This window comes from Periplaneta americana, chromosome 5, assembly GCF_040183065.1.
Source record: "Periplaneta americana isolate PAMFEO1 chromosome 5, P.americana_PAMFEO1_priV1, whole genome shotgun sequence".
NCBI lineage: Eukaryota > Metazoa > Arthropoda > Insecta > Blattodea > Blattidae > Periplaneta > Periplaneta americana.
Window position 1 is genome coordinate 183,011,159 of NC_091121.1, and position 26,365 is coordinate 183,037,523.

A 26,365-nucleotide genomic window follows, 5' to 3' on the forward strand; every position below is an offset into this window, starting at 1 on the left:
ATAGCAAACGGCGTTGATCCAGAGGTATAGCCGAGTTAATACTAAAAATGTTAGTAAAAATAAAATGATGTCCCTGTACATTCAGCATGTATGGAAAGTAATTCTAATGAATTTATAGGTTAGTTACAAGCAATGAATGGACAAGAAATTATGTCACGGCCTCCTTGATATAAAATATAGCCTACTATGATCAAATAGTTTTTCTATGACAACAGAATGAATCTAGTAGGCTGTTCTCGTTCCCGGGCTCCGGCAAGCTTCTCGTTCATTGTGAATGCTCAAATTTAAATTCATATATTTTAACAATTTTTTTCCGCGCTTGTTCTCGTTGGCGTTTCCGTTCCATGTTTATTGTGGACCAGCCTTAAGAGGAAGGCGGAAAACAGAGACGATTGGAAAATTCTGGGTTTGCAGTGAAAGATCTGCTGTTGGGGAGAAAACGAATGAATTAATTGCTTAATTAATTAATTAATTAATTAATTAAATGCGTATGGAAAATAGAACCTATTCACTGAACAGCCATGTGGTGAGTATTAATGGAATTCAAGAAGAATAAAATGAACACAAAATTCAACAAGAATGTCTGCTTCAACTAATACAAAACCAGTGTTCTTCGTACTGAAATTTAAATATATCCCGTTTTTCCACACACAACAAATTATTGCGATTGTTCTCACCAACACGGTGCTTCCAAAGCAAGGAACAGTTTTTGAATCCTGATCAAATTAAAATTGACATGCAGATTGCTAAACAAGCAAAGAGACGCACTATCACCTTTACTTTTTAACTTTTCTCTAGAATATTCCGTAGGAAAATAGGGACGGTTTGGAACGGGCGCTTCTTTAAGCGGACGACGTGAATATGTTAGGAGAAAATCGATTTCCCACAAACGATTAGGGAAAAACGGGAATGTTACTTGAAGCAAATAAGGAGATAATTTCGAAGTAAACCCCGAGAAAACAGAGTATATGATTATGTTTCGTGGCCAGGAAATATTACGAAATGGAAATATAAAAGTTTGAAATGTATCCTTTGAAAAAGTGGAAAAATTCAAGTACCTTGGAGCAACAGTAACAAATATAAATGACACTCGAGAGAAAATTAAACGCAGAATAAATATGGGAAATGCCTGTTATTATTCGGTTGAGAAGCTTCTATCATCCAGTGTGTTAAAAAAAGCTTAAAGTTAGAATTTATAAAACAGTTATATTATCAGTTGTCTATGGTTATGAAACTTGGACTCTCACTTTGAGAGAGGAACAGAGGTTAAGGGTGATTGAAAATAAGGTGCTTAGCAAAATATCTGGGGATAAGAGGGATGAAGTTACAGGAGAATGAAGAGAGTTACAGGATGCAGAACTCCACTCGTTGTATTCTTCACCTGACATAATTAGGAACATTAAATCCAGACGTTTGAGATGGGCAGGGCATGTAGCACGTATGGGTGAATCCAGAAATGCATATAGAGTGTTAGTTCCAAGACCTGAGGGAAAAAGACCTTTGGGGAGGCCATGGCGTAAATGGGACGAAAATATTAAAATATATTTGAGGGAGGTAGGATATGATGGTAGGGCCTGGATTAATCTTGCTCAGGATAGGGATCGATGGCGGGCTTATGTCAGGGCAGCAATGAACCTCTAGGTTCCTTAAAAGCCATTTGTAACTAAGTTTGCTATACATCCTATATCAAGCTTAGTATCTTCCTTGAATGAAGGCCAAGGTTGAAGCCGATATCATCATATCTAAGCTGTAGCGTTATTTATATTGATGTTTTGTATCATGAATGCTTACGTACATTATTATTCAATGCAAGTAAAATTTGACTAAACATAATGTCATTTGACTCCCTTTAAGTTATAAAGATCAGTCGGAATCAAAGTGATGATAAAGTGACGATTAATGATAAATGCTAGGGAAGACCGGAGTAACAGGGCAAAACTCTTCGATAGCCAGTATGTCACACAAATCTAAGATAAAACCCGGTCCTTTCACTGAGAAGCTGTCAGTTGACAATCTACACGCAAGCAGGTCTTCACCCGGTAAGTAATGTGCGTGTGGATAATGCCAACTTCACATTAATCGATTATCGTGAATGTAATTATGCACCGCCTTTTTTTAACAACAAAGGCTATTAATGAACGAAGAGAGAATGGGAGGTAAGATAACGTAATGACGACAAGAATAGTGGGATAAATCTAAGTTTACGGGAAAAAAAACTACTTAAAAATGATCGAATCCCATTCAGCTTGGTAGGAAGTCTCAGTTATTGATCCTGCACATTCCCATGGAAATTGTGTAACACTGGTTCAACGAAGATGTCTACGTACCTAACTTAATACTTCAAGAAAGTGTTAAAGAGATACTTCCCTATAAAGTCACTCATTAATTATTATTCATTTCATTCATCCATTAATTCAATCATTTCATCTTCATGTTCCATATAAATCTATACTAATAATAAATCTGTAGCCAAAATTTTTCTGGTAATTTTCGATTTTCCAAAAATAATTGGTGTTAACATGTATAATTAACCACCCTGAAACCGAAAATCGCTTTTTTGAAATTTTTGTTTCTAAGTCTGTCTGTCTGTCTGTCTGGATCTTTGTTACCTTTTCACGTGATAACGGCTGAACGGATTTCGATGAAAATTGGAATATAAATTAAGTTCGTTGTAACTTAGATTTTAGGCTATATGGCATTCAAAATACGTTATTTAAAAGGAGGGTTATAAGGGGGCCTGAATTAAATAAATCGAAATATCTCGCTTATTATTGATTTTTGTGAAAAATGTTACATAACAAAAGTTTCTTTATAAATGGTTTCTGATAAGTTTTATTTTTTTGAAAAATTTTGATAGGACTGATATTTAATGAGATAAATGAGTTTTAAAATTAAAATAACTGCCATCTAAGACGGTGTATTGAAATAAAAAACAAATGACTTCGTCTATAAGGGGCCTTGGACACAACAATCGAAAGCTATGAAACATAGCCTACACACAATGTTTCTGTGTTTCTATGAAGTAATATCGGAAACTAAATTAACCAATTTGTATAATTAATTATTATTTCATCATAGGAAAGTGTAGTTTCTCTGGATGGACATAATGCTATAATGTTATTACAGTAACTTGTGAGTGAATTGAGGACAGCTAAGATTAAAATAGTTTCTTATGCACAGAAAACTTGATAGGTTATTCTGTATATTCATTTCCTGTATTTCTTAAAATAGTGTTTATGAACATATTCATTTTTATCTCAGAGAATTAACGAACAACGAGAGTGTATTGATTTAGTATGCAGTAATAGTACGTTAGCTTGGCAATCCATTATTGTATAATTAAAATTTTAACTATGCTCAATTGAATCGTGTTAAAATACATAAAATATACATGCGATAAATGCAATGCAAAAAATTGGGTAATGAGCCAAGCAGATTATGTTGCGCTGTTGTAAAAGCTGTTCCTCCTGAGATTCAAGAGCTCCCACAACAAATTAAATACTTTCTAATTCGAGTACATCCGTTATCAACACACCTTTTACATAATATAATATAATATAATATAATATAATATAATATAATATAATATAATATAATATAATATAATCTATATATATAATTTGAACTGGTAATGGAAATTACGGGAAAACGGCTGAACGGATTTTAATAAATGGCCCCTCATTTTGAAGCTTGGAACCCACAGTTTTTCGGAAAAGTAGTAGTTTTCAGTGAAATGTCAATTTTCCTACATAATTTTCCTATTTTCCAAAATCCATCCGTTGTCAGTTTTGAGAACTAATTTTATCGAATCACGGCCGACTTGATTGAATTTCGGAACAAAACACACACTACAATAAACAATATTCTATTACACGAAGGCCATGACCTGCAGGATTGCCGACATATTTAGAGCTCAATTCAATTTTTTATTAAAAACTCATTCTGCAGTGTATAATAATTTTTTCAGTACAGCTGTGTATTGGATATTCAAATCTACGAAACTTGAGGTGGTTTGATGACATTATTACCATTAGGAATTAAATATTATTATAGTTAATATCATGATGCGTCTATTTTTCATTAATTGTACATAATATTGATGCTATATTGATGACATGAAAGTCAAACCTTTTGAGGTTATGTAAGTAAATATAGAGAATATCTTAATTTAGATCTTCATTTCTATAATTTACTAAATGACTGAACTACAAAACTTAAGATAATAATATTTTTATTAAAAATCAATAATTTTTATACTTATTAACCCAGTGGGGTTGGGTCTTTTTCATATACTTAATGACGGTGTAGTGTAGATATTGATATGTGTCATTGTCTTCAGTATTGGCTCGAGAGAGCGCAAAAATTACAGTTCGTAAGGAAAGATAAAAAGGTATTACTTACTGATAAAATAAGAGGCCTAGAAAATTTTGTAGTCTCCAGATCATTTCAGCAAGATCTCTTAGTAGGATAAAATGAATTTACGCTCCACATTTCAAGTTCTACATACAGCAGCTATACGAAAATGCTATTGTTCGAAAGCTTAGCAAACCTGATATTTTTTTAACTTTTGCCTACAATCCACAATGACCTGAAATACTGACACTAGTACTGCTATCGTCCTGACATTGATACTTGCGTTTTCGCGTTGAAACTCAAAAACTGAAGTTGGATAGGTTCAAGAAAAAGTATTTGGCCTAAAAAAATCCATTCAGAGGGAGTATGTTTCATTATTATGGAAGCAAATAACTATCAAAAAGACAAGTATTCTTCATTGAAAATAAATGTGAAAAATTTGTATTTGAACGTCTAACGAACTTAGTTTGCAGCAGCATTTGCTGCACAAGCCACTAGTATAATATAATATAATATAATATAATATAATATAATATAATATAATATAATATAACATAATATAATATAATATAAACATAATAATAAATCTGTAGCCAAAATTTTTCTGTTAATTTTCGCTTTTCCAAAAATAATTGGTAATAACAATTAAGAAACATGTTAAAGGAATTGTCACTGCACCAAATGAGTGGTCTCTGGATCAAAATGATCGCATTTTAATATTTTAAATACAATTTAAAGTAAGTAACATATTAAACGATTTATGTGAATATTTCTTCTTAACTCTTTATTGTGTTATTAACGTTTAAAACACAACTGCAATATTAAAAAATTGGTGTTAGTACTTTTGTTTTACAGACAATATACAGATAGATATCAAACAAAAAGAAGCCATATATAAATATGTTCCCTAGATCAAATGTCCTATTTTAATTATGTAATTACTTTATATTTATATCTAACGGGTGCAGCGGAGCGCACGGGTACGGCTAGTGAATAAATAAATAAGTGAATAGGTAAGTAAGTAAGTAAACAAATAAATAAATAAATGTCCTACGTATATTTTATGTAAAACGTCTGTTTTACTTAGTAATATGCTCAATGTGTATTTGTAAGCAAGTTTTTAATTATTTTCATAATATACCCTACGCTAAAATAGGGGTCAACAAACTTGTATATTGAATAAAAAATAATAAAAATAAATATTATCCACAGCTTTTCTTATTTGGTGTACCAATAACCCTAACCTAACCTTTCCAACTGTAATACTATTTCCGTATTTTTGGGGGGAGGGGGGTTACCATGTTGTTGATCATTTCTGTACAATGCTAAGGTAGTGAGAGGAAAGTCTTTCTGTATAAAAAAAACTGTTTAAATAGACCATTTTGCGTCATCGTCATAAAGACAAGTAAAAGCGAATGGAAAACCTTTTGAGAGGCTTTTCAGCCCCGGGTATAGAGCAGAGTTAAGGCTGGTTCACAATAAACCTGGAACGTAAACAAGAATGAAAACGAGAAGCAGAGGACGTGAATATGAAAATTTTTGATTCACAATAAACCGAGAACGTAGACACTATGCATATCGATATGTATGTCAATAACGATATGTAAAGTCGATATTACGCATTCTGCTGTTATTTGTGTATAATTGACCAATGGCGTTCTCTTATGAGTCAAGGCAGCCAACATAAGCACAGGTTAGCCAACTTCGAAATTTCAACTGAAACATTTCATTAGGTACGGTACTATAAATATGCTCATGTATCTTGATTATCACAACCTATTTTAAGTCTACCGTAACGTAAAATAATTAGAGAAGAGACATTTGTAATAGAACAAAAATGAACACAACAGTAGTTATTGAATTGAAGCATGAATATGTAGAGTGTAATACAACCAATACAGTAATAAAATATGATTCCCTTCCGATCGGTGTTCAAAGATGCAGCTATTGAAAGCCACGTATTCTCCTTCATTTTCTCATCTTTATACGAGGCGCGCCGCTTATCGTAAATGTGAGGATTTGAATATTAGAATCTCATCAAATAAAACTTGCTCCATGATGCACAGCACAGAACAAAATAATGCAAAGGTATGTCACGGTCTTCTTGCTACAAAATATATGACGACAAAATATACGACGACAAAATAGCTTTTAGATGGCAATATAATGAATCTAGTGGGCTGTGATCGGAAACGTGAACGCCAAAGTTGAAACTTGGCCAACTCTCCGTTCCCGATCTCTGGCTCCGGCAAGCTTTTCATTAATTGTGAATGCTCACATTTAAAAGTATACAATTTAACAATTTTACTGTTTTCGTTTTCGTTCCGATTCTCGTTTCCGGTTTATTGTGAACCAGCCTTTACGGGCCAGGGTTAGAACAATATTTTGAGTCCACACCTGTGGAGTAACTGTCAGCACGTCTGGCCGCGAAACCAGGTGGCCCGGGTTCGAATCCCGGTCGGGGTAAGTTACCTGGTTGAGGTTTTTTCCGGGGTTTTCCCTCAACCCAATACGAGCAAATGCTGGGTAACTTTCGGTGCTGGACCCCGGACTCATTTCACCGGCATTATCACCTTCATATCATTCAGACGCTAAATAACCTAATAATACAGCGTCGTAAAATAACCCACTAAAATAAAAATAAAAAACAATATTTTGATAAATATAAATAAATTCTGACCTAGGTTATTTTTATTTTAATAAATTTAAGGAAAACATTAAGCAAATTATTTAGTAGGCTATTCATGCTTTTTCCCTTCCTTTGTTTATCGCTGTTTTGTAATACGTAGTTATATTGGTTCTGTAATTTTTATTGCATCTTTGTTATGTTCCATTTAGTACAAAATACACGAACACGAGCTTGTAAACATATACTGCATGTAGGAATAAACTCTGAATACAAGCATCAATTCAGTCAAAGACGAGAATCGAACCTAAGTTAGCAGAGTAAACCACAGCTCTAGCACTGAGCACCTGGAAATATTAGCAGCATTAAAATCTACCTTATTTCTCAAACAATTTTTACTAAGTACCTGTGTTCCTTCTACCAAGATAATGTATCGATTGGTGCAGTCATGGAATCGCAGATACAAACGAAACATAGGGAGAGAGAAACTGACCAATCATGATGCCTGAACTACTAAATATTTTATTCCCCATAAAAAGTAGCGAAGCCAGCATAGCAGCAAACAACTCAGCTATGAAGGAGACCAAAAACTTGAGAAGTCGTACAAGTAGTTCAGGAAGACGAAAAGAAGTCGAATGGAGTGCGGGAACTCAGCTCAGCCAAAGCCGCTACAGCTATGCATTGTAGCCAGAAACTGTTGCTACGTTACGGAAATCGATATGAAGATTTTGACAGAAATATGAGTACACAATCTAAGCAGACTAATAAGTAGAGCCCCGATGTTTAGGCATAATATATTTTATGCTCGACCATGCCGAAATGTAGTAATTATACACCTGGTAGCAGACCTTTAATGCATGTCATTAAAGTACACCTACTCATTAAAGGTCGGGTCTTTCAGCCAATGACGACTCAGGTTACAACTGTTCAGCCAATGACAGGTCAGCTTTCTACCGTTATAAAACCGCAAGTATCGATTATTCTCGGATATGCAATCGAAAGAGAATTAGCGAAAAGTCACGGAGGCTGGAAATCCAATACTGTCGCAGAAGGTTATGTTCTGTTACTATAATAATTAGCGTTAATTGTAAATAATATTCAAATAAATTCAATTTGTCATCTCGTTTTTCAATGTCGAATTCAATAATCAAGGTTATAATATTATAATATTATCAAGTTTAACGGGACTACGTCAAGGTCAGTGACATTACTGTTCCTCGGAAAAAATCAATGCTTTCGCGTCTGCGCACATCTCACAATTCACGACCTACAACAAGGTCACTTCCGATCTTGTCAGTTACAAATAAAATGTATACATCTGAATACCGGTAATTTCAAGTTAGAAATATGGTCGAGCATAAAAAGTCGTATGAAACTCGCCTATAATGGTTATTAAGACGCTCGTATGAAAATTATGAAAATCGCTTGCGCTCGTTTCATAAATATCCATACTCGATTCTTAATTACTATCATTATAGGCTAGTTGCATAATGTACTATTATGCTCGACCATGCCGAAATGTAGTAATTATACACCTGGTAGCAGACCTTTAATGCATGTCATTAAAGTACACCTACTCATTAAAGGTCAGGTCTTTCAGCCAATGACGACTCAGGTTACAACTGTTCAGCCAATGACAGGTCAGCTTTCTACCGTTATAAAATCGCAAGTATCGATTATTCTCGGATATGCAATCGAAAGAGAATTAGCGAAAAGTCACGGAGGCTGGAAATCCAATACTGTCGCAGAAGGTTATGTTCTGTTACTATAATAATTAGCGTTAATTGTAAATAATATTCAAATAAATTCAATTTGTCATCCCGTTTTTCAATGTCGAATTCAATAATCAAAGTTATACCAAGCTTAATGGGATTACACAAGGTCAATAACATTATTGTTCCTCGGAAAAAATCAATACTTTCGCGTCTGCGCACATCTCACAATTCACGATCTAGAACAAGGTCACTTCCGATCTTGTCAGATACAAATAAAATGTAGGCCTATACATCTGAATACTGTAATTTCAAGTTAGAAATATAGTCGAACATAAAAAGTCGTATGAAACTCGCCTATAATGGTAATTAAGAAGCTCGTATGAAAATTATGAAACTCGCTTGCGCTCGTTTCATAAACATCCATACTCGCTTCTTAATTACTATCATTATAGGCTCGTTGCATAATGTACTATTTTATGCTCGACCATGCCGAAATGTAGTAATTATACACTTGGTAGCAGCCCTTTAATGGACCTCATTAAAGTACACCTATTCATTAAAGTTCAGGTGTTCCACCAATCAGAAAATACCATTGTAGCAATATGAAAGCGCAAGTATCGATTATTCTCGGATATGCAATCGAAAGACAACTAGGGCTAGATTAGATTAATAATTAGCGTTAATTGTAAATAATATTCAAATAAATTAAATTTGTCATCTCGTTTTTCAATACCTAATTCAATTTCAAGGTTATATCAAGATTAATGTTTATTTTACTCTCTAGATTATATCAAGGTCAATGTCGACATTTCTTTCTCGGAAAAAATCTATACCTTCGCGTCTGCGCACATTTCACAATTTACGAGGTATTGCACAAGGTCAGTTCCGCTCCTCAGTCAGATAAGAATAACATGAATACTTATGAATAATTTCAAGTTAGAAATATGGTCGAGCATAAAAAGTCGTATGAAACTTGACTATAATGGTAATTAAGACGCTCGTATGAAAATTATGAAACACGCTTACGCTCGTTTCATACACATACTCGCGTCTTAATTACTACCATTATAGGCTCGTTGCATAATGTACTATTTCGTGATTAACTGTCTTTTCACAAATCTTACACAACAAAACTGTCCCATTGGTTGAAAACACATGGGCACCAAATTCACTAACGTAAGCATGAAGTTTACTTTGCAATAGTTTACTGAATTTAGGCCCTAGCTAACCGATCTTATACCTTCTGTCACCCGACAATAACTGACTGTTCCTCACTCAAATTTCTTTCTCCTACAATAATAAACACGTGTAGCACAAAATTGTAACAGTAAGATTTGAAAATATGAAAGCGAACCATTGAAACAACTTCTATGAGAACGGGTTTAATATTTAAAATTAAAAAGCTGATTGTTGGTATCGTGAAGACATGACAATATTATATTTGTAACTGTGGATTGTCGATCATTATTCATATTACACCAATAGTATTAAAACACGATTATTAGCAGATTACGCCCTTCGACTTTTCTATGTTGGATGCATTGCAAAGCGATCGTTTTTTTTTTTTTACGATCGGATGCGTTTCTTGTTCCATTGTCGTCACACGGTTAATTGCATTTGTGTGAATAGCCAGCGAGAAAATATTGCCATATTATTATTATTTGTTCTTATCTTCGCTGTAAAATACTGATAATGATAATGATAATAATAATAATAATAATGGTTTATTTTAACTGGCAGAGTTAAGGCCATTCGGCCTTCTCTTCCACTCAACCAGTATGATAAAAAATTACTACAATGCTATGACATGGATAAATATATGATAGGATGCGAAACTGCGGTCAGCACAATCTAGATGTGGTGCTCTGAAATAAAGTGATCAGCGCCCGACGTCGTAGGTAGTGAACATTAGAACTACATTACTGAGAGTTCTCTATTTATACGTTCTAGATAATGTATGGGAGAGTCGAGGAGAGAAGATGGCGGACTGAAACTTACTAATAAGTGAACATAAAGTGATACGTGTGTGTATAAGCATTGTATGTTGAACAGTGATGTTTATGGACGTTGTAAAAATAGTGTTGAATGTATTGTAAAGTAATAGTAATACAATAAATTGAACTATCTACGTAGTTCTTGCAGACTTTTCCATTGTGCTGTAGGCCTACAATAAATACCCAAAGAATACAATCCCAATTATCTAACCTTTTGCTTTATTTTCTGTCTCTGGTTATATTTTAATCGGGTAGTGTAAAACACATCGTCTCTTTTATCTTCCTGCTGGCTCCGGTAAGAATTTTCAGTAGAATGTGCTGTGAGGAATAAAACTGTAAATGTTTTATTTTAAATTGGGTTAGTTATGAATATCGGTGAGGGTGGGAGGGAATACTTTCTGCACAGTTTAACATTTTCGTCACCAGGTGCGCTGCTAAATGCATGGAGTAATTACTCTTTTCGCTACTTGGTGCGCTGCTATTTGTAATAACGCCTCTCCCAAAAATAGATGGCAGCAAGATCAATTTCTACAACAGCGCCTCTAGTATGTGTTACAGGAAACTGGTTAAGTTTCGCATCCTATTATATATTTATCCATGGCTATGAGATGCTTCATCATAAGGTATGTAACCAATCCTAATCAAAAGTTGATATTAATTATAATAGTCATAAATAGTCCTATCCATTGTTTCTAAAGTGCACATGGTCAGAATCTCGGTTCTGCATGCATAGCGGTGTAATTCAGTTAAACATGTACTGACCTACAAGAGGGCGCAGTGTAGCTTCCCCAACCTCGGGCCATAAGCTTGAAACGGTGGAACTAAAAAGGTGTACTAGTATGGCCGTGAAATTACCCATAGTTCATCTCTCTTTCCGGTGTGTTTATCAGCTGTTATGTTCATATTATTACGATTACAAATTGTTTCGTGTTGTTGTGAATATTTCAAAAGTGTAGTCAAGTTCAGCAGGTGTTATTTTTTTTATAAATAAGCTAATATTCTGTTCGGCTCAACCACAGAATATGTCAGTTAATAAGTCCCCCTCAGTGTTGCCAACAGTTGTTCGTATAATCCCGCTAGATGGCTTTCGAAAACCCGTGACTTTCTAACAAATATCTCTAGATTTTAATGTATACTTATTATTCAATACTAATAATAGTAATAATAATAATAATAATAATAATAATAATAATAACGGTCAAGGTAGAGCATCCACCCGCTAATGTAACGAATATTGCACACTTTTTTCATGCCCAATATGGCGCTATAAAGCAATTTTGAACACTTTTATCACAGACACAACCTATTTAAATTCTTATTGCACGATATATGTTGCCGTTAAAACCCAAAATTCGACAAAACCAGTTTCAACTAGTAAAAACTAGTTTTAAAATATATGTAGATAGCTAGAAAGTGAGTTTTCGTAAGATCTAGAATCAATGACAGGTTTGGTTTGTTTAGGTTTTTTTTAGGCTTTCACTAAACAAAAACCTAAACAAACCAAACCTAACCTGACACTGATTCTAGAGCATACGAAAACTCACTTTCTATCTATTTTTGTTTGCTTAAACTAGTTTTTACTAGTTGAAACTGGTTTTGACTGATTTCGGGTTTTAACGGTAACATATATAATATTGAATTATCACTACATTAACACATCCATTATTTCACAAAACACACGCTGAACGAATTAAATGTAATTATGAAAGCCGCTTATAATGCTAATATGAATTTCATTTCAGAAACTTTAAAGATTAAAAACCTCTAGTATTCCCGCTAAGCGGGATAATATAATTTTACCCGCGAGACGGTTATCCAAAAAAGCTATATTTAGCGGGAAAACCGCTGAATTGGCAACACTGGTCCCCTATACTTTAACATACGAAGGAGTGCCAACATACTTCTTGATAAGAGAAAGAGCATGGAAATGAAGTGTTCAGTTCATGTTTTTTATTGGGTTATTTTACGACGCTGTATCAATATCTCTGGTTATTTAGCGTCTGAATGAAATGAAGGTGATAATGCTGTGAAATGAGTCCGAGGTCCAACACGGAAAGTTACCTAGCATTTGCTCGTATTGGGTTGAGGGAAAACCCCGGAAAAACCTCAACCAGGTAACTTGCCCCGACCGAGATTCGAACCCGGGCCACCTAGTTTCGCGGCCAGACCGTTACTCCACAGGTGTGGACTAGTTCATGTCACAACCGTAACACTTTTAATAAATATACAGTGAAATGTACATTGATATAATAATCTGCTAGTAGTCCTGTTTCCTCCAGAGCCATTCTAAACCGTTTACGTATGGCCAAAACCGATAGTAGCATTTTAATATTTGACAATTGGCAGTATTTCGCGGTGAATTATGGGGCGTAAAAGGTATAGTTTGACGTCATATACGTCGCACCGATTTCAAGCATATTTTCGCTTAGAGTACTCCCTCCTTTCTTTTTATCCTCTCAGAGCTTCCCCAAAGAGTTCAAAGTAAGTAAATCTATAAGAGTGTCGTAAAAGACTGGAAAATGGAGAAAGTAAAAGAAAAATAGCAGCATCTTTAGACGTGAATGAACCAACTTTGAAAAAACGACTGAAACTTGTAAGTTCAAAATTATTTTTTGTTGATCTATATTTATTCAGCTTTATTCAATTTGCATTCTTAATTCGTTGGAATACATCCTTTCAACCCAGCAATATTCTATGATGAAGATTTTGAACCATCAGCTGTGACAGAGACACCCAATCCTGTCGAACAAGAAAATGAAGGACCCTTCAAGGATCAAGCAGTAGGCCTAATGATAATAGGCCTAATAATGAGGAATCACAGCCTTTAGGCCTATCCCCATCTTCACTGATGCCTCTCCCAACTGCTACATTTGACCGAGAAGTACAAAGAAGAGGGAAAAGATCTGAAATTATGACGTCTTCACCTTTTAAAAACAGTCTGATAGAAACATCAACTAAACAACTTAAAATTAATAAATGGATGGGAAAACTCAAGCAGTTAATAAAACACTTCGACCCTGAAGGCCCATCAATTTCACCTTCAACTAGAAATAAAAACATTCGCAGATTTAAAGTTCAACTCATTTACAATATCAGTCTTCGAGCAATAAGCTGTTAATACTCGAAATATTAAATGTATGCATCTTTTGTAAACAAGGGAGACATTCAAAACGTTTACGCAACAACTGTGCGCAAAATAAAATCATGGCTCCCAATTACATTTGTAACGACAGCCGTGATTGGCTCGCATGAGTGAAATACTCTGTGTTTACGTGCGATGAAAGTCGTTCCAGATAATGCAGAACTTGGCTAGTCTTGTGTTAGATGATGGTAGCAGATGGGGACAAAGATTGTGAGACGAGATTTGATCTGTTTATTCCTAGAAATGAATTGGTTATTTTTAATACTACTTCTTGGATAATATTTATGGACAAGTGTGACTCCCAGACTACGCGTTTAGTGCCAAACATTCAATTCTCGCCTCTAATACAGTAACAGTTCACTGTTTAACATTTATTGCAATCACAATAAATCTTTGTCATTCAGTAACACATGTTTTAACGTTGTAAATATCACCAAGTAATATTATTACATTAAGTACAGATATATCACAATCTTTTGAGAAGATTAACTCCATATGTAGATGAAATTATTGGGGATCATCAGTGTGGTTTTAGGCGTAATAGATCAACTATTGATCAGATATTTTGTATTCGACAGATAATGGAGAAAAAAATGGGAGTATAAGGGAACAGTACATCAGTTATTCATAGATTTCAAAAAGGCATATGACTCGGTTAAGAGAGAAGTTTTATATGATATTCTTATTGAATTTGGTATTCCCAAGAAACTAGTTCGATTAATTAAAATGTGTCTCAGTGAAACGTACAGCAGAGTCCGTATAGGTCAGTTTCTGTCAGTTGCGTTTCCAATTCACTGCGGGCTAAAGCAAGGAGATGCACTATCACCTTTACTTTTTAACTTTGCTCTAGAATATGCCATTAGGACAGTCCAGGATAACAGATAGGGTTTGGAATTGAACGGGTTACATCAGCTTCTTGTCTATGCGGATGACGTGAATATGTTAGGAGAAAATCCACAAACGATTAGGGAAAACACGGGAAATTTACTGGAAGCAAGAAAGGAGATAGGTTTGGAAGTAAATCCCGAAAATACAAAGTATATGATTATGTCTCGTGACCAGAATATTGTACGAAATGGAAATATAAAAATTGGAAATTTATCCTTTGCAGAGGTGGAGAAGTTCAAATATATTAGAGCAACCGTAACAAATATAAATGATACTCGGGGGGAAATTAAACACAGAATAAATATGGGAAATGCCTGTTATTATTCGGTTGAGAAGCTTTTATCATCCAGTCTGCTGTCAAAAAATCTGAAAGTAAGAATTTATAAAACAGTTATATTACCGGTTGTTCTTTATGGTTGTGAAACTTGGACTCTCACTTTGAGAGAGGAACATAGGTTAAGGGTGTTTGAGAATAAGGTGCTTAGGAAAATATTTGGGGATGAGAGGGATGAAGTTACAGGAGAATGGAGAAAGTTACACAACGCAGAACTGCACGCATTGTATTCTTCACCTGACATAATTACGAACATTAAATCCAGACGTTTGAGATGGGCAGGGCATGTAGCACGTATGGGCGAATCCAGAAATGCATATAGAGTGTTAGTTGGGAGGCCGGAGGGAGAAAGACGTTTAGGGAGGCCGAGACGTAGAAGGGAAGATAATATTAAAATGGATTTGAGGGAGGTGGGATATGATGATAGAGAATGGATTAATCTTGCTCAAGATAGGGACCAATGGCGTGCTTATGTGAGGGCGGCAATGAATCTCCGGGTTCCTTAAAAGCCAGTAAATAAGTAAGTAAGTATATCACAATCTGCAATCATATTGTTACAGAACCTTTCTTTTCCTCAATTTCAAATATCCACTGTCAGAATGCACTACTTGTTCGAGTCTACAGAACAATATAGAAACCACCCCTTAAAGTCCAACTTGAGGACACAATGTGCAATGGAAACTTCAAAGTCTTTGCCTACTAACAAAAAAGGAACGAAAGTAAATGATAAAATAAGTAAGAGTGACTTAAGTACAACATTGTTTGTTCCATCTTATAACTAGATGATATTTAGTTTTTTGAAACAACAATAAACATGAGACTTAGTTTTCCTTTTGTTCAGTCAACTATCCGAATACAGGTGTGAACCTCACAAGTGTTACCACGAAGGCTCCATTTAAGGCAACTAAGCCAGGAGATAATGGGATAGGGTGGCCAGTTCCATTATCCCTCCATTTCATATTTCGCCGCATTGCTACATATTACAAGACTTAGTTTATAAAGTCTAATTTAACCATTTTAACTTACGTAATAAAATCGTTGTCGACCACCTTATGCTGACTTATTTCACTTTTCCCAAGCATTGCAGATATATGATATGATATATGATATGATATATGATATGATATATGATATGATATATGATATGATATATGATCTGAGATATGATATGATATATGATATGATATATGATCTGAGATATGATATGATATATGATCTGAGATATGATATGATATATGATATGATATATGATATGATATATGATATGATATATGATATGATATATGATATGATATATGATCTGAGATATGATATGATATATGATATGATATATGATCTGAGATATGATATGATATATGATCTGAGATATGATATGATATATGATATGATATGATATGATATGATATGATATGATATGATATGATATATGATATGATATATGATCTGAGATATGATATGATATGATATGATATGATATGATATGATATGATATGATATGATATGATATGATATGATATGATATGATATATGATATGATATATGATCTGAGATATGATATGATATGATATGATATGATATGATATGATATGATATGATATGATATGATATGATATGATATATGATCTGTGATATGATATGATATATGATATGATATGATCTGAGATATGATATGATATATGATATGATCTTAGATATGATATGATATGATATGATCTGAGATATGATATGATATGATATGATATGATCTGATATATGATGATATATGATATGATATATGATATGAGATATGATATGATATATGATATGATATGATATAGGATATGATATATGATATGATATGATATGATATGATATGATATGATATGATATATGATATATGCTATATGATATATGATACGATATGATATATGATATATTATATGATATGATGATGTGATATGACATGATCTGACATATGATATGATATATGATATGACATGATCTGATATATGATGTGATATATGATATGATATATTATATGATATGAGTCCACACCTGTGGAGTAACGGTCAGCGCGTCTGGCTGTGAAACCAGGTGGCCCGGGTTCGAATCCCGGTCGGGGCAAGTTACCTGGTTGAGATTTTTTCCGGGGTTTTCCCTCAACCCAATGCGAGCAAATGCTGGGTAACTTTCGGTGCTGGACCCCGGACTCATTTCACCGGCATTATCACCTTCATATCATTCAGACGCTAAATAACCTAGATGTTGATACAGCGTCGTAAAATAACCCAAAAAAATATATATGATATGATATGATCTGATATATATGATATGATATGATATGATATGATATGGTTCCTCTATAAGTAACCAGTCGATAGCCGGGCTCGTAGCACAGACTAGCGAAATATCTATGAATAGCACTCACAGAGACTGTTCAGACGAGACAACTTGATAATTACGCAAAATATTGTAATCATAAAAGCAGGGAACAAGATATATTCGAAAGAAACCTTTCCAAAAACACTTTTGTCCACCACTAAGGCCACATATTTTTCGGGAATAGAATCCTGGCCAGTATTGTAGAATATTGAATGCATATAAGTTAGAGACAAGACTGTGATGCAAAGGTTTAATGATATTGACAGACAACTAGAAGTATTCATAAAAACCTAACCTTCAAAATATTTGACTTCGTAAATTTCATTGGGCATAATGGAATCAGATCTCATATCGCTTTGTGAACCAGTAAAATATATTCAATTTTGTGTTGTTATTTAGCAGATATAGTATTACAACTGACAAATTACTTTTCCCTTTGAAATGTCTCGAAAGAAATAACATGAGCGATAACCGAAGATCATCTAAACATTATGCATAAAATTCAACTGGTAATTCTGCACAAGACGCCTACACAATACTTTCACATACATAAATTCGTTACAAAGCATGACATTTAAAAGCAAGATTTTTAAAATATGAAAATTTACAGAATATAGATAATTTTCTTTCATTTACCAGAATACATCCAACAAAATTGCGATGATATGTAGTTTATAGGTCACTTAACTATTTCATCTAATAAACAGCAACTTTACAACAACTCGAAATTCTCACTGAACAATCCTCTCATCTAACCCACTTTAACTCTTTCACATACATCGCTTCATGTCGCTTAGCTATCCCTTCATCTAAACCCACAAGAGCCTCGTCCTCTCATTAAGCCATCCTCTCATCTAGCCCAGTATAACCTTGTCACAGTCCTCCCTTCATGTCGCTTTGTTATGCATCATCTAACCCAGACAAACATTGTCACAGTCCTTGATTTTCTGTCACTAACCCATCCTCTCATCTAGCCCAATCTAACCTTGTCACAGTCCTCCCTTCATATCGCTTAGTTATCTCATCATCTAACCCAGACAAACATTGTCACAGTCCTTGATTTCCTGTCACTAACCCATCCTCTCATCTAGCCCAGTCTAAACTAGTCACAGTCCTACATTCATATCGCTTAGTTATCTCATCATCTAACCCAGACAAACATTGTCACAGTCCTTGATTTACTGTCACTAACCCATCCTCTCATCTAGCCCAGTCTAACCTTGTCACAGTCCTCCCTTCATGTCGCTTTGTTATCCATCATCTAACCCAGACAAACATTGTCACAGTCCTTGATTTACTGTCACTAACCCATCCTCTCATCTAGCCCAGTCTAACCTTGTCACAGCCTCCCTTCATGTCTCTTAGTTATCTCATCATCTAACCCAGACAAACATTGTCACAGTCCTTGATTTACTGTCACTAACCCATCCTCTCATCTAGCCCAGTCTAACCTTGTCACAGTCCTCCCTTCATGTCGCTTTGTTATCCATCATCTAACCCAGACAAACATTGTCACAGTCCTTGATTTCCTGTCACTAACCCATCCTCTTATCTAGCCCAATCTAACCTTGTCACAGCCTCCCTTCATGTCGCTTTGTTATCCATCATCTAACCCAGACAAACATTGTCACAGTCCTTGATTTACTGTCACTAACCCATCCTCTCATCTAGCCCAGTCTAACCTTGTCACAGCCTCCCTTCATGTCTCTTAGTTATCTCATCATCTAACCCAGACAAACATTGTCACAGTCCTTGATTTACTGTCACTAACCCATCCTCTCATCTAGCCCAGTCTAACCTTGTCACAGTCCTCCCTTCATGTCGCTTTGTTATCCATCATCTAACCCAGACAAACATTGTCACAGTCCTTGATTTCCTGTCACTAACCCATCCTCTTATCTAGCCCAATCTAACCTTGTCACAGCCTCCCTTCATGTCGCTTTGTTATCCATCATCTAACCCAGACAAACATTGTCACAGTCCTTGATTTTCTGTCACTAACCCACCCTCTTATCTAGCCCAATCTAACCTTGTCACAGCCTCCCTTCATGTCGCTTTGTTATCCATCATCTAACCCAGACAAACATTGTCACAGTCCTTGATTTACTGTCACTAACCCCATCCTCTCATCTAGCCCAGTCTAACCTTGTCACAGTCCTCCCTTCATGTTTCTTAGTTATCTCATCATCTAACCCAGACAAACATTGTCACAGTCCTTGATTTACTGTCACTAACCCATCATCTGATCTAGCCCAGTCTAACCTAGTCACAGTCCTCCCTTCATGTCTCTTAGTTATCTCATCATCTAACCCAGACAAACATTGTCACAGTCCTTGATTTCCTGTCACTAACCCATCCTCTCATCTAGCCCAATCTAACCTTGTCACAGCCTCCCTTCATGTCGCTTTGTTATCCATCATCTAACCCAGACAAACATTGTCACAGTCCTTGATTTTCTGTCACTAACCCATCCTCTCATCTAGCCCAGTCTAACCTAGTCACAGTCCTACATTCATATCGCTTAGTTATCTCATCATCTAACCCATACAAACATTGTCACAGTCCTTGATTTTCTGTCACTAACCCATCCTCTCATTTAGCCCAGTCTAACCTTGTCACAGTCCTCCCTTCATGTCTCTTAGTTATCTCATCATCTAACCCAGACAAACATTGTCACAGTCCTTGATTTTCTGTCACTAACCCATCCTCTCATCTAGCCCAGTCTAACCTAGTCACAGTCCTACATTCATATCGCTTAGTTATCTCATCATCTAACCCATACAAACATTGTCACAGTCCTTGATTTTCTGTCACTAACCCATCCTCTCATTTAGCCCAGTCTAACCTTGTCACAGTCCTCCCTTCATGTCTCTTAGTTATCTCATCATCTAACCCAGACAAACATTGTCACAGTCCTTGATTTTCTGTCACTAACCCATCCTCTCATCTAGCCCAGTCTAACCTTGTCACAGTCCTCCCTTCATGTCTCTTAGTTATCTCATCATCTAACCCAGACAAACATTGTCACAGTCCTTGATTTTCTGTCACTAACCCATCCTCTCATCTAGCCCAGTCTAACCTTGTCACAGTCCTCCCTTCATATCGCTTAGTTATCTCATCATCTAACCCAGACAAACATTGTCACAGTCCTTGATTTTCTGTCACTAACCCATCATCTGATCTAGTCCAGTTTAACCTAGTCACAGTGCTCCTTTTCTGTCGCTTAGCTATCTCATCATCTAAGCCAGACAAACCTTGTCACAATCCTTGACCTATTATCACTCATCTATCCCCTCATTTTACCCACTCTATCCATGTCACAGTCCTTGCCTCCTGTCCCTTATCTATCCTCTGATCTAAACCACTCTAACCTTGCCACAGTCCTCCCTTTCTGTCACTTATCTATCTCCTCATATAACCCATTCTAATCTTGTGACATTTCTCGCCTTCTGTCACTTAAATACTGTCTGGTCCGATCCACTTTAACTTTCTCATAGAGCTCATCTGCTATCACATAGCTATTCCCTCATCTAATCCACTCTAAGCTTCTCAAAGTTCTCTACCTTCTCTTACTTGTCTATCGGCTGTAATGTCCACGTCGTGCAGAATACCGAGTGAAGCTATTTTTATAATTTATAAATGTTCTTCTACGTCGCGCAATTAGGCCTCAGGCCTGTTTCCACATCAAGAGATCGAGTCTCTCCACCTTGTCATCGGACGGCCAACATTCCTTCTACCTTTAGGTTGGTAGTGGAGTAAAATCAGTGAAAGCCTGTAAGGTGGCACTCTTTCTATGTGCTGTAGCCAATTAGACCTTATACTTTGAATTCTTTCTGTTAGGTTAAAATGTATAAATTTATAAATATAATAAATATTTAATTTAATACTTTGCTGACGGAAGTTAAGTGATTTATTTAACGACAACTTTAAATTACAGAGAGTATCCATAAACATACAATTAAGTTACCATTAATGGAGCAGTGGTGAGTAAAAATTAGAAATGAAACGTTCTTGGAGAAAATCTGCCCAAAGACCGAAGTGATAACCTGACACAATCAAATTCCAATCCATTCTATAGAAATAAAGTCTGAGCTACAAGTGAACCTGAAAACAGATCCTGAAGACATTGTGTGAATTATAAACGAAACATAAAAAAAAAAAAATATTATTATTCTCTCATTTTAGTTGAGATCTTTGATTCATAAATATTTCAAATAGAAATAGAATATAGGCCTACTGGAAAAGAATGTCGATAGTGAAACTATAAACATCATGCGTCTTTTCACTACAGCCCAACGACATCATTACTGATAAGATATTGAAAAACAACTGCAGAACTTATACAGAATGGAATCAACATAAGTGTGCAGATTTTAACAGCTTATTTCTTGAATAGAGCACATAAAATTTCTAATACTCGATAAGTAATATCCGTAAGATTCTGATTTTTATTGTTATTGTTAGAGAAACTAAAAAGGAATTATTTATCGCTATTGAAGTCTCTCAATAAAATGTACGGTTTTCTTGCAAATTAAATAAAAAGATTAAAACGTATCGTTATTTCCTGCCGTTAGGAAGTCTGACAACCCTACTGGAGTGACTAAGGGAAAGAACTTAGCTGTTTAGACCGATTGCGTGTGTGCTTTCGTGCGCACGCCGACGACGCGTTGTTACCAAACTACGCATATTACTTCCTATAGTAATGTCACAAGAGGTCTGAGATTTGCCGATAAATCCGCGAGTGAAGCGAGTGAATAAAATTAAAATGTAAACAATATATTATATCCCTAAAATTTGCTTACAAAAGTCAATAATTATATATTTGTGAATACTTAACCTATTCCTTTCATACATTGTGAAGTCGAAATAGATGAATAACGATTACTGCAATAAAAAAATTGAATGTTATTCAGTAATGCCAATTGAGGAAAGTGAAATACAGGTTTAACAATGTTAATTACATGTACTGCGCTTTTCTCTTGTTATTATAACAGAAATACGTTTTCATTATCTGTTGAAATCATAATTTAATTTAAACATTTTATAGTATAATTACAAATAACCTGATTAATACATTAATTAAATGAACAATTGTTATGAAGGAGTGTCATTTTCTAGATACAATGGACATGGAATTAGAAGCTGAAGATATAGATGTGGAGGTAGGATTTCGCACTTTATTTAGTACAATGGATTCATTCTCATCGATTTAAGTGGAAACAGTTGGCGACACTGACTAAACAAAAGAACTATCATACGATAAATTGATAGTGAATAATCGAGCTGCAGAAATGATCGCGATGTATGGCTGTGATTGTTTGGAATTCAAAATGTCATTACACTTCATTGGCTGAAAATGGAATGACGTCATACAAACGAAATAGCCTAATTTTCTAATTCTGCAGTGCTTGGTAAAAGTGACATAAGTCAGTTTTCACAAACCTTTTTTGATAATTTATTGACAACTTACACTGGTTTATGCCGATTTGATTTTTTTTCTGTATGAATTATTGTATTGGGAGGAATACCTAGGTATTTTGTTTTTCAAGCGAACAGATGCTCCGTAAGTTGTCAATAAATTATCAAAAAAGGTTTGTGGAAACTGACTTGTGTCACTTTTCCCGAGCACTACAGAATTAACAATTCACTTATTTACAAAATGAATAACAGACTTTTTATTTTAATGTATTCTATTGGCATCTTTAATCTGCATATTTATATAATTTCTACCCTGTATTATTGAAAGTAAAATAAATGTTGGATCAATATGATAGCTATATAATAAAAGCACAAATTACTACAGCTGTATCTCACAAGAATACGACGTGCTTTTTTAACATAACGTTACGATATTTTAAAATCACATTTTTTTTAAATGCCGTCATTTTTTTGTCACAAAGATACAGAGGTGTGAAAATGATTAGAATAATCTTAATTTTAAAGGTTTTTTAATAGTTCCTTCACAAATATTAATTGAATTGATGAATATTGGTATATATATATATATATATATATATATATATATATATATATATATATATATATATATATATATATATTAATATTACTTTACTGATGTAGGATATATTTACTACTAATGCCGGAAAGCATTGTTGTACATTGGTATTTTTCTTATTTTACAATTGTTATGGGAATTCAGAAATTATTATATTATGTTGGCGGAATTGGAAACATCAAACATTAATTAAGAAATGCTTTAAACAAATTGTTCTTTGCGTTTACATTGTTGTGAAGGTTCAAATGAACGTATATATCTGTTTTGTGCATATATTAAGTATTAATTCTGTGAATTATAGTCTCTGTATTCAATTCTGTGTGAATCTTAAAAATTTATTAAAATGGGAAAGACAAGTGATATATCGCCAAGAAAATTAGCTCTGGTAGAGTGTCTTTTGCATGAAAGAACATACACACAACAAGAAATATCGAAAAGGTTAATGATATCTCAAGCTTCAATCTCTATTTCCCATATTCCTCCTATTATTCTAATAATTTTCACACCTCTGTAGGTTTGCTCGCCGATATTCCTCGACATTTCATTAATAACTAAATGAGTAGTTAAGGAAATATAATTTACACTAACACTACCTACACCTTAAAATGAAATTACCGCCAAGATAGTAAAAATCACAGTGTCCAAGCAGTACAAACGTGATGTCGAACCAAGGCTCCTGTTCGTGCCGAAGGCAAGGAAGCATATTTACTTTATCTCCATGCCCTCATACGCCGTTAAATGTGTCACGGAATACCTTTACCTTCACAGTCTTGCAGAATTCTACCTATATGGAAAGTATTTGTGTAAATATATTTCCGACAGCTGATTTTTCCAATACCAAAAACAGTTATCATTCTAACATAGTCATTACTACCAGAAGTGACCTAATTGCTTTGGTTAATAACCTGCATAAAAATATTCTACACTCACTGTGTAATGTTTTAAAGAGAATGTTTCAAGGTAGAGAAACGCCACGTGTGGTTATACAGCAGTAGGTGGGGGGAAGGGATGGTGCATCTAGGTAACAATATACGTACACAGATCCATCAACATTGTAAGAAACCCATTTTAATGGCAGCAATTAAGGATCCAAGTACTTGAAGCTGGAGTAATTAACTTTGGCTGTAATCAAGCCTGTTCAGTAAGCCACCAGTGTCACCCCCTCGACCACCCCACAGCAGAAATATCGATTTCACCGTTATTAGGTTAAAGAGCTGCTGGGTAAAAAAAATAATGGTTTAAAATGGGGCTCTATCTCTCCTTTAATTATTCCAACATTTATAAACGTTATCTATCATCTCAGGCGCTGGTTTGTCGGGCAAAGGTTATATAACCCAGTGAAGCGCTGTCGACTGTGAACCCCAGGGTGAAAACCGAGCATGTCTCCCGTCTAGGAAACCACGTGCCTTAGAGCTTAGTAACATTAAGTGGTATTACCTTAATGACAGCGTTCCAAGTCAGCGCGATCTTCTGCTTTCTTCTGTTTTCTTTCACAACACAAACAATATTTCATATGACAATACTCACACGACACTTACAATAGTAAAAATATAACGATTTATTTTTGATTCTTCGTTTTCTCTTTAAATATATACTTAATAAATATAACAACAACAATAACACCAGTATCTGTATATACTATATATATTGGACGCAGACACGGAGAGAGAAAACAACAAAAACAAACAAAAACAAGGGCTAGACACACACAATAAGACGTGTTGCACACTGCACGTTCACAAAATACTCGACCAGTCTACTCAGAGCCTGTACGGGAGGCGGATTGCGACTGTTTCCGACGCGATGCCAGCGCGCCATGCGAGAACATGAGGCGTCGCACGCGTCAGTGGGATAAAAAAAGAGAAGAAGAAAGAAACAACGGCGAAGCGATCGGTGCTGGCGCCTCGGCCAGTAAATTAGGAGTCTGAAATACTGCGCTGCTATGGAAACCATGCGCACCGAACTTATAAAAGTTTTGTGGCACAAAATCTCTTTCATTCTGACAGTATTCGAAACCCCATTAACTAATTATCTATTTATTAATAATCTGACGCTTTCTGATTTATTATTGTTTACACGGAAAACTCGTGATCTACATTTTGCGTGATGAATGTCCCCGAATCGAATACCGTGACCTGACTATTTTTGTTCCTCACAGAAATAGAGAAAGAGTAGCTGCATTTAACATGGATTTTGTTACTATTATATGAATATATACAGGGTGTAACAACTTTAATGTTTAGAATTTCTGAAACATGTTCCCTGACACATTCTACGTTGATTAAACCTAACATACCTATATCCGAAATTGAGAGATTACAGAGATAACAGAGCTGGAAAAAATAGAACTTCTTGCAGCTTCAAGCATTATACCTTTTATACAAGGCCTATTTTATGGCATTACTAAGTAGAGATACATAAGAAACATTTGAAAAGCTGTGAATGAAGGAAATTTTACTTTTAGGAGAAATTAAATTAAAATTGTTTCGGTTGCTAAGAAAACGAAACAGACAACAGTTTAAAATAACAGTTATGAGAAAAATAAACCATATTGTGACTAGTCTCTTTATTGAGTTTTGACCATTAAAACATGCCTTTTGTGTACACACATCAGGAATACGCCGACATAGTTTATGTGTATGGACTGTGTGATGGCAATGCAACAGCAGCTGTTTTGGCATATCAAGCACGGTTCCCAAATCGTAGGATTCCTAGTGCACAGGTATTTTCACGTGCCTATTGGCAAATTTCAAGAAGTACAGTGTTTGGAATCTTAAGGACATTTTTTTTCAACTTTGCACTGCTTCTTTCATACTCACAAGTAGTTGATATTAAAATGTAATATGGTACTAATAAAAATAATGACATAGACATGCCACTTTCGGAAATTGGTGTTACTTCTTTCAGTATTCAGCGATAAAATTAAACTCAAAAAT